Source organism: Gouania willdenowi, unplaced genomic scaffold (genome assembly GCF_900634775.1).
Source record: "Gouania willdenowi unplaced genomic scaffold, fGouWil2.1 scaffold_311_arrow_ctg1, whole genome shotgun sequence".
Lineage (NCBI taxonomy): Eukaryota > Metazoa > Chordata > Actinopteri > Blenniiformes > Gobiesocidae > Gouania > Gouania willdenowi.
The window spans coordinates 268,706-280,026 of NW_021145072.1; positions in this window are offsets into that span (position 1 = coordinate 268,706).

An 11,321-nucleotide genomic window follows, 5' to 3' on the forward strand; every position below is an offset into this window, starting at 1 on the left:
ATTCTGTTAATCTCACCCAGTTAGTCAACTTTCCCACAAGGCCTAATCCCAAAAGTCCTGATAAATCTACTTTGATTGATTTGTTTTTAACTAATGTGCCTCATAAGTTCTCTTCCTTGGGTGTCTTCTGTAATGATTTAAGTGATCATTGTATTGTTGCTGCTTGTAGAAACACTAGGATTCCAAAGTGCAAACCCCGTATTGTTTGTAGAAGGAATCTTAAACATTTGAATGAACAAGCCTTTCATCATGATTTGTCGATGGTGAACTGGAAATATATAAGTCTAATGCCTGATGTAGAGCTAGCGTGGACTTTTTTCAAAGACACTTTCATGCAAATTATAAATAAGCATGCACCTCTGAAGAAATACAGGGTGAAGGGGCGAGAAAATCCTTGGTTTTCTCCAGAACTGGCCAACAGCATTCATGAGCGTAATAAGGCCTGGGACAAGGCAAGACAAAGTCATTCTGCCACTGATTGGTCCTTCTTCAGACAGCTTAGAAATAAATGCACTTCGCTTATCAAAAAGGCCAAATCAGGATACTTTTTGTCGGTCACCACTGAGAACCTCAACAATCCACAGAAATTCTGGAAAGTGATCAAGTCCCTGTCTTTGAACAAAAACACAGAGACTCTTCCAACATTTGTACTTAAAGACTCAGTCCCAGTTTATGATAGAACTGAAGTCTTGAATTGCTTTAACCAGCATTTTTTATCATCTGGTTCTCTATTTGATTCAAAAGGAACAACGACTGGGAATTCTTGCACAGAATCTTCCATGTTTTCTGGTGATCCTTTTAATTTTAATCCTTTTACTTGTCACGAAGTGCACAAAGCTCTAAAAGCATTAGACCACAGAAAGCCCCCTGGACCTGACTTGATTGAGCCTTACTTTTTAAAGCTGGCAGCTGATTTTATAGCAGAGCCACTTTCAATTCTTTTTAATCTTTCAATTAGAAACAAAGATATTCCATCTGTTTGGAAATCAGCTTTTGTGCTCCCTTTATTAAAAGGAGGAGACCCAGCAGTTCTTACCAATTATCGGCCAATTTCAAATTTATGTGTTTTATCAAAAATCCTGGAGTCGCTTGTCTGTGATCAGTTGAAAGAGTTTCTTTATTCTAATGAAATCCTCTCCAAATTGCAATCAGGCTTCAGAAAAAAGCACAGCACTATCACTGCTACTATGAAGGTGATAAATGACATCATTGTAGCACTTGATAAAAAACAGTTCTGTGCTTCACTCTTTATTGATCTCTCTAAAGCTTTTGACACTGTAGACCATGCTATTTTAAAATGCAGGCTACATCTCATTGGACTGTCAGAACACACTGTCGCTTGGTTTTCAAATTATTTAGAAAACAGGACCCAGTGTATTAAATATGAGGGCCTTTGTTCTGAATTTGTTACTGTTCACAAGGGGGTGCCGCAGGGATCTGTTTTGGGGCCCCTCTTATTTATCTTGTACATTAATAATGTCGAAGAAAATGTTTCTGATGCTAATATGCATTTTTATGCCGATGATACAATTATTTATTGCTTCGGATCATCTCTTGAACAGGCTGTTAATTCCCTGCAGAAAGCCTTTGTTTCTGTCCAGCATTCGCTGATTAATCTAAAACTGGTTCTCAATGCTGAGAAGACCAAGCTAATGTTGTTCTCTAATCATAAGAAGGTGCCTCAAGCTCCCCCGGTCGTGTCCACTCTTGAAGGAAATGTCATAGAAGTGGTACATGAATATAAATACCTTCGTGTCGTAATTGATGATTCCCTCACTTTTAAACTTTTCATTGACAAACTTGTGAGGAAATTAAAACTTAAACTAGGGTTCTTCTTCCGCAACAAGACATGTTTTTCTTTTGGTGTAAAGAAGCGCCTTGTCTCTGCCACATTCTTATCTGTGTTAGATTATGGTGACCTTTTTTATATGAATGCTTCTTGTACATGTCTTCTGATGGTGGACTCTGTTTATCATTCTGCTCTGAGGTTCATCACAAACTGTAGAGCCAAGACACATCACTGTGAGCTGTACTCTCGGGTGGGATGGCCATCCCTGTACACTAGGAGGCAGTGTCATTGGTTTACTTTTATTTATAAGGCTCTTCTTGGATTACTGCCCTCTTACATCTGTACATTACTTACTAAGAGAAGCACGAACACTTATGCACTGAGATCCAATGATCAGCTGTTGCTCACAGTTCCTTTTGCCCGCACAGAGCTGGGGAAAAAAGCCTTTGTACATGCAGCTCCTTGTGCTTGGAACACACTGCAAAGAGACTGGAAGTTGACTGAATTGTTATCCTTGAATGCTTTTAAAATGAAACTGAGAGAATTTGAGACTGCCTCAGTTGTCTGTAATTGTTTTATTTGATTCTTATGTTATCCTGTCATTTTAATGTAATGTAAATGTATTTCTGTTCAGTGTTGTAACTTTGCTGCCTCTTGGCCAGGACTCCCTTGAAAAAGAGGTTTTTAATCTCAATGGGATTTTTTTCCTGGTTAAATAAAGGTTAAATAAATAAATAAATAAATAAAAAGCTCAAGTGGGTCTACCAAAACCAAATTAAGCTATACAGAACAACAAAACTAACAGACTAGCCATCAATCGCGAGCTGAATAAACCCTACGAGTCGAGATATGGCATTCCTAATTAGCCAACCAGTCAATGCATTCAATAACATCTACCACCTCAAGGACATCGTAAACTAGAAACTAGGACTGGAATCTACTACAAAAGCCCTATCCAACCTCTAATATACATGTGGTTTACACCAGACATGGCCCTAGTCACTGTAATTATTCTCTGTCACATATATCTACCTTCTGCACCTCCGCTTTATGCCTTAGGCACACCAGGAAAGTATAAGACCAAATCAATCGATCACATATTCAAACACAACCGACCCAGATCCGAGGGTGCACTTTGCTATAATAGGGGAAACCCCAATTACATCACAGAGAAAACAACAATATATATTGAACATTGCCATCCTGGTTTTATACATCAAAGCATCATCTCAAGGCAAGGGCAAAATATTGAGATGTATATCGTATATCATAATACAGCTTGAAAATATTCAGACATTTAAAAAAGGCCATATCGCCCCGCCCATTTGACGCAAAAAATATGTCGACGTAAATGTTTTGTATTGATGCATCGTCCCAAACATATATGTTGTCCCACACCAGTCCAGAATTGATATAATGCACTGGAAATCTAGCCCCTCATCCACCAAATGCTTAGAACGAAGAAGATCTCATAACAAATAATGGAGTTTGCACCATCAGTGGGAGGAGCTTGAGTCGTTCCAAAGATCTTTACAATATCAGCTCATTTACACAAGATTATGACTTAATATGTAAACACATTTAGATTAAAACAAGCAGTATTTACTCACTGGATTGTGGGAAATCACTAAATTAGTCATTAAAGTTGACATTATTATTAGAAACTCACCTTGGTCTCAAACGTTGCTCACTGATGACAACCGTTGGTCTACGTTAACTGATATTTTTAAAGCTACTTTAGTCGTTTCTGACGGTGCAGGAGGAGATTCTGTAGAATGATGTAGATTCTGCAGCTTTTATCTTAGCCTGAGTTGCCATGACAACCTGTCAACATTGAGCTTCCATTTAGCCTGAGTTGCCATGACAACCTGTCAACATTGAGCTTCCATTTTAGCCTGAGTTGCCATGACAACCTGTCAACATTGATCTGTTCGAAGTTGCCTTTTGTGATTAAATGTATGTCATATTATCATAGGAAGATCAAATATATTAAATTAAATAATGCAAACACACAATTTACTCCTCATAGTGGATATACTGTATGTATGGACTGTTACATCAGGCATAATTACTACCAATGAGAGAGCGTCTTATACAACAATAGAAAACTAATGAACATTTTACTCACCAGGGGGCGCTGTTGGCCAAAAACTTACATATAAGTCGCTTCATTGTATAAGTCACAGAGGTGTAAAGAGTACTGATATATCCTCAAGTACAAGTACAAGTAAATCATACATAAAATACTCAAGTACAAGTAAAAAGTAGCTCAATTAAATAGTATTCAAAGTTAAAGTTACTAATTACTTTCACCCCCACAGTTATTGTTGGTTCCCTTACATACAGTAAACATATCATGTAGAAACCATAAAAAGGAAAAAATGAAATCTTCCACAATTTGAATCTAATTTATTTTCCACAAAGGCATCTGTATTAAATAAAAGGTTTGTCAAAATGTAGATTTAAAAAAAAAAAAATAATAACACAAATTAATTCAATTCACAATAAAAAAATTAAAAAAATGTATCAGGCTCCAAGTATAGATACATTTATAAACTCTAAAACTGAGAAAATAACTGGCATTCAATGCTGTTTTGGCGCTAATCTGATTGGTTGGCTATGATCTAATGCATTACGTTTAATCTGATTGGTGGGCTATGATGTAATGCATTACGTTTAATCTGATTGGTGGGCTATGATCTAATGCATTACGTTTAATCTGATTGGTCGGCTATGATCTAATGCATTACGTTTAATCTGATTGGTGGGCTATGATCTAATGCATTACATTTAATCTGATTGGTGGGCTATGATCTAATGCATTACGTTTAATCTGATTGGTGGGCTATGATGTGATGCATTACGTTTAATCTGATTGGTGGACTATGATGTGATGCATTTGTTGTTGTTTGGTCATTTCATTTTTTGTAGTTTCACAATGTCTGTTGATCATTTTAAAACAAAATAATTCACTCAGTAGCGGTTGGTGTAGAAATGTTTTAAAACGTACTTGTACAAATAAAATTAGTGATTTAGAAATATACTAAAGTACGAGAACCCATCAAAGCAACTCAATTACAGTAATGTGAGTACTTGTAATCCATTACTTTCAGCTCTGATAAGTCACATATCAATATTTTTAAATGAAAAAGGTGTGACATATTACAGAATTTACGGTATTTCAGTCAAACAAATATTCACTGCTTGTAAAGCTTCGCTAGCTCTGAGTCTATGATAAATATCTATAAAACTTTTCCTCTTTGTTCCAAAAACACCCTAGAGCAGATTAGACAGTTTGTGATGCACTTTTTTACGTTTACATGTGTGCATTAAAGCATGTTAGTGGATTATCCCCCGCTAAACTAGTAGATTAAGGCATCATTAGCAGATAACAGATGAGGATATGCTAACGTTACTGGATAAACACAGCAACACAGCGTTAATCACAAGGTTCAGTTTTAATAATGCCATTATTATACAATTATAGAATATACTTTTAAACGTGATTTATTTTGCTGTAGTAAATTAAATGAATGAATTAGATATAATTTTAGGACATAAAGGCCCTATGCTATGAATCTAGATAATTGTATCCTGGATTAATCTCCATTAACGGGCGTCAACTAACCAAACATTCCCTGTCAGAGAGAAGCTGTCCTATGAAGGTCGATAACAACACGCTAATTGAAGCCAAGTGTTTTCAGCCTGGGTACATGCTTGTTCACATTGAAAGGGGTGGAGCTAGCAAAGTCTGACCAATCACTACAATGGAGAAAACTGGCAGAGTGAGTTTCTTCACAAAGGTGATGACATGTGATGATAAAAAAACGTGTGTGCTGTTGTAATAAAGGGAAACTGATCACTGTCCGTTATCAAAGCAGGCTGACTTGATAAGTGATAAAACCATTCATGTTGTGGGTTAAAACTACTAATAAATGGTTAATAATATGATGAACTGTATTAACACATCTATAGTAACAGGTTATGTACCACAGACCTTTAAAACCACTGTAATCAAACCTCTCCATAAAAATGACTTGTCCAATTATAGACCAATATCTAATCTCCCTTTAGTTTCCAAAATGTTTGAAAAAGTCATCACAGGTCAACTATGTGATCACCTACTTAGGAACAATTTATACAGAGCTTTCAGTCTGGCTTTAGAGCCAATCACAGCACAGAGACTGTCTTAGTAAAAGTAACCAATGATCTTCTCTTAACCTCAGACAGAAAGTTGATCTCAGTTCTGGTTCTCTTAGATCATATCTGTCAAGTTTTGGATTTGAAAATAAGGGAAATTTTCTGGCGCCCACTACGATCCGTCCCACCCTCCCAACTAAGCTCCAGTATTCCTTATATTTTAATATAGATGTACAATAAATCTAAAATACCCACTTGTCAACTACTTACTAAATACAATGATATGATTATAATCTGGTAGGTCGACCTTTATTAACATTTAAATGTTTTGAACATTCCTACTAGGGCTGGTGATATGGACCAACACTCATATCTCAATATATTTTTTCTAAATGATGATTTATGATATAAATCTAAATAATTTTATCAAATAAAGTCTGATCAGAAAGAAAATTCTGGGTTAAATTTGCTGATGGAAAATGTTACACAGGCTCATTTATTAACAAACACCTGATCAATATGTGACACTTATTAATCATCTAACTGAGCTTTACATGTTGTTCTGAGAAGTAAAAGCAGCGACTCTTAAAACTAGTATTTTGATACATAATAAGCTATAATATATATATATATATATATATATATATAGATATAGATATAGATATAGATATAGATATAGATATATGAAATATTATAGTTTTCTATATTGCCAAAATAGAAAACTTGATACATCTTGAATCTCAATTTATCGCCCAGCCCTAATTCCTAAATTATAAAACAGCCAAAATAAAAACATAAATGTGTATATGAAGCACATGTGTTTATTTAATATACTTACAGTTTATATACAAGTCAGCACGTTGCATATTTATTATTAATTTCACATTGCTGGTCTTTAAGTCAGACATTAACATTTTATTTTCATTAGATATTTTCTTATAATTTCTCATACTCACTCATGTGGTTCTCTGGTATTCACTAATGACTTATTATAAGTAAGTAAGTAGTTTATTTATAAAGCGCTTTTTACAGATAAAATCACAAAGTGCTGTACAGAGTTGTGGTAAAAGTACAAGTGCAACACAATAGAATAATAAAACAAGAGTGCATAAACATCATAAGAACAGCAACATTAAAGGATAAATAAAAATTAAAATCCAGTAACTAAAAGCTTTACTGTAAAGTGTAGTCTTCAGCAGTTTTTTAAAAGTGACCACACAGTTGAGCTCCCTGAGAGACTGGTGCAGGTTATTCCAGAGTCTGGGAGCTACAGCCTGGAACGCCAGGTCTCCTCTGGTTTTAAATTTAGTTTTTGGGGTCTTTAGGAGACCCTGACCTGAAGACCGAAGGCATCTCCCTGATGAGTAGGGGTACAACAAGTCTGAGATATATTTAGGGGCCTGACCATGTAATGCTCGGAACGTGAGAACTAATATTTTATATTCTATGCGAAACTTAACTGGAAGCCAGTGCAGAGTAGCAAGAATGGTGGTGATGTGGGATGTTCTAGAAGCACCAGTTAAAAGTCTGGCAGCAGCGTTCTGAATGATCTGGAGTCTGTTTAGGGTCGACTTATTAAAACAAGTAAAAACAGAATTAGAGTAGTCTGGCCTGGGGTCCGGACCCTGCTGGCTCTGGGCCCGCCGGCTGCCCGTTCCGCGCGGCTCTGGCCTTCTGCTGGGCAGGGGCCTTGGCTCCTCTGCTGGGGTCTTGGGCGGGGGGCTCTCTGGGCCCTTCCCTCAAGGGGTTGGGTGCTTGGGTGTGGGTGGGTGGGGGGGGGCTGGATGCTGGCGGGGGGCCTTGGGGTTGGGGGTTGGGGTCGGTGGGGGGATGCGCTGGGTGCCCGGCTGCTTGGGGCTTCCTCGGATGTGTGTATGGGGGGCGGTGGCTGCCTCTCGGCCTGGGATCTTGGGGGCATCTGGGGGGTTGCCTAGGGCTCCCTGGCCTCCGCTCTTTCTGCTGGCCTGGCTGCATCTGCAGGCCCAGGGCAGTTCCTGGGCTTGCAGTAGCGGTTTTTCCTTTTTTTTTCTTGCACATACACTGGTCTACGATGCACTGGCACGCCTTGGGATGTGGGATAAAACTCATACTGGGCTTAACCTTAGACACGTTAATCCCAAATACCTGCTTTAGGTACTACCATTCACTCATTCCCTCTGTTCACAGCCACCACCATTATAGCTAAGCTTCACACTTGTCACCATACTGGCTGGATTACTCAACATAATAAGCACAATATATTCTACAGCCTCACATCTCACCCTCACTGCAAAACAGTCTATTCTTCCCCACCTTTTCTATTTCCTGCCTTGAGTCTCTCCTCCCTGCTCCCTTTCCCCTCCCCTTCCCCTCCCCCTCCACTTAGGTGTAACACTCCTCTCCCTTTTTATATCCTCCCTATAATAAAAGATTTCTTACCCTTCCTTAGGGAGGGCTGGTGATGGTCAAAATTAAGCAATAAAATAAATCAATGTATTTTATTGCAATAACAAAATATGCATTGCTGTCTCATAATGATTGCACTTCCTGTGGTGTTGACCTTTGACAGCATGTGCAGACAAGTAAAAAAAAAAACAGAATTACAGTAGTCAATACGAGATGATATAAATGCATGTATGACCAGTTCCAGATCTGATTTTGATAAAAGATGCCTCACTTTAGAGATATTTCTCAGGTGGTAAAAACAGTTTTTAGTCAATTGACGACAATGTCCCTCCAAAGACATGGACTGATCAAAAACAACCCCAAGGTTTCTGAGGCTGGTTTTAACAGATGAGCCCAGATCACCAAGAGAGTTTTTAATTAGAGGATGTTTTTATCAGGAGCAATGATCAGAGTTTCTGTTTTGTTTGAATTTATCTGGAGATAATTTGATGACAACCAGTTTTTGATACAGGATATACAATCTAAGATCTCGGATAAAAAGTGAAACTCTGAGTCATATAGACACATTTATTACAGACTTTACATTCTTTAACACTTTTTTAAAGCAGTGTATATTTGTGGAGCTTGTGATTGGCTGATTTTTCATGGTGACTTACGTGGTTCCTTCCGCTGTGGTAGATGCTAAAAGTTACTAGTCTAACAGATTGTGTAACTGTGTCCCATCCTGCTGTTCTTTAGGAAGTTAAACTCTGTCACATTTTACAACGTATTTACAACAGTTCTTAGTTTTTTTAGCTGGAACGTCTTCATTCATTCATCTCTGTTCTGAGTTGTTTCTGGGTTTGTTGCTGCTGTCGGCACTAATCTCACGAGAGCTGCCGCCCAGGCTAATTCAGGTGGCAGTTCTCGCGACATCTTTTAATTTTTATTACATTAAAATACGGGATATTTACGGAAAAATAATGATACGTGAAGATGGCGGGAAAGAGAGGTAAAATACGAGAGTTTCCAGGCCAAAACGGGATACTTGACAGGTATGTCTTAGATCTCAGTGCAGCCTTCGATACAGTGGATCATCATCTACTGCTGCAGAGACTGGAAAGTGTTTTTGGGATTAAAGAAACAGCGCTGGGTTGGTTTAAATCCTACCTGTCAGACTGTCACGGCAAATTTCCAGTTGATCTCCTTTGGAGACATGATTTGTGCCCTGGTTGAATGATGAAGTCCAGTCAAAGCATGATGATTTTATAAAGAAAGGATTTATTATAAACTAAATAAAAAGCTTCCATCCTGTAAGAACGAAAGGCAACTAACTGGGAAAGTTCCACAGCTTCAACTTTATACTGATAGAGAAAAGTCTCACCCTGATGAAAGAAAAGGAGGGAGTCAGATGTTCCCAACAGTGGAGACGTTGGAGCAATGATATCTGTCTGTCTGATAATGTGTGTGCGTCAATTGGTGTGTGTGTGTGTCTGTATGTGTGTGTGGTGTGAGTGTGAGTGAGTATGTGTGTGTGTGTGTGTGTGTGTGTATCTGCATGTGATTCCACATGTGAGTTTGAGTTTGGCCTTGATTAGATGGAGCTCATCTGTGTGTGTGTGAAAAAATGTGAGTTTTTGGTATGAGGCCTTCAGCAGAGACTGTGTGTTGCTGTGATTACACTGTCTGTACTGTGGATAATCTAATCTAACATGACTCAGCAAAGGAGCAACGTCTCTGTTCAAAAGCACAACAATATAATGCAGTCATTGTGTATTTACACATGACAAATTGTTCACATCAACACACATTTGCCATAACATTTTCCACTTTTGGTCGCCATCAACGACCAAATCAAGAAACAAAATGATTATATTCCAGTAGAATAACCTTGGATCCACCTTTGCTGTCTGTCAGGGTAAACCATTAGCATCGTTATTGTCATACATTTGATTGTTCGACTCAACTTCACTTTAATTCTGTCTAACCTTAAAAGGGCCAATAATCTTGTTTAACTCTGGTTCAGACACAGAATAGGAGACACTTTTGCCACCAATTTAGCTTCAAAATGATATATATATCCTTTGAATATACAGCCAGCGTCCTGTATATTGAAAAAAAAAAACACAATAACAACAACGAAGACATAGACAAGCGTACACAACAACGAGTTTACACAGACAACAAAAACATGGACACTGAAAATGAACAGTAAGGTCAGTCCAGGTCAAAGCAAGTCATTCCACTGAATGTGGTATTATATATATATATATATATATATATATATATATAAAAAACAGTAAAATAACAGTCCAGGAGCCGCTTTAACCGTATAGAACGGGAGCCCTCAGAACGCCGTCCAGAAACACAAACGCAAACACTGCTCAACTAGAATTGTATAAATACAACCCAGGAGCCAAGCTCAAAACCATACTTTTTTTAGACTCAGAAAGTCAAAAAAAAAACAGAAGTACACTCAACCTCACCTTTTTAGAACAAAAGGCTGGGAGTACTGGGAAACAAACACAAACACTACTCAACTAGAAAGTAAATGACCATCTTGGAGCCTAGAGGGTTTGCCACATCTAAACGGGACATCTCTCAAATCCACTTCCACCGGATTCCAACCTAATTAGAATTCGGGAGCGATTCTGTACGTTGACAAGGGCAGCCTCTAACAACCCTCACTCTAAGGGAACGTACAATATTAATATCATAGACTGAAACATTTGTTCAGAACGATATTCTGTTACCAAGCATGTATCAGATCAGGTGGACCGCTATCCGCTGGCAAGACAGTATGACGCATCATCTGATGTTGATTATAGAAACTAAAATGTAGATGGAGGCAGATTTACAGACTACACTTTAGATGTGTTTGTGGTGTTTTGTCATTTTTAATTTGAGTTTTTTTTAATAACTTTTCAACTTTTTAAACTATTCAACTTTTTAATTAATTTTAATGAAAATGTAACGTTCCACTGGTCAGCAGTTCTTAAACCCATTTCAACTTTTAAAATGTTCAGCT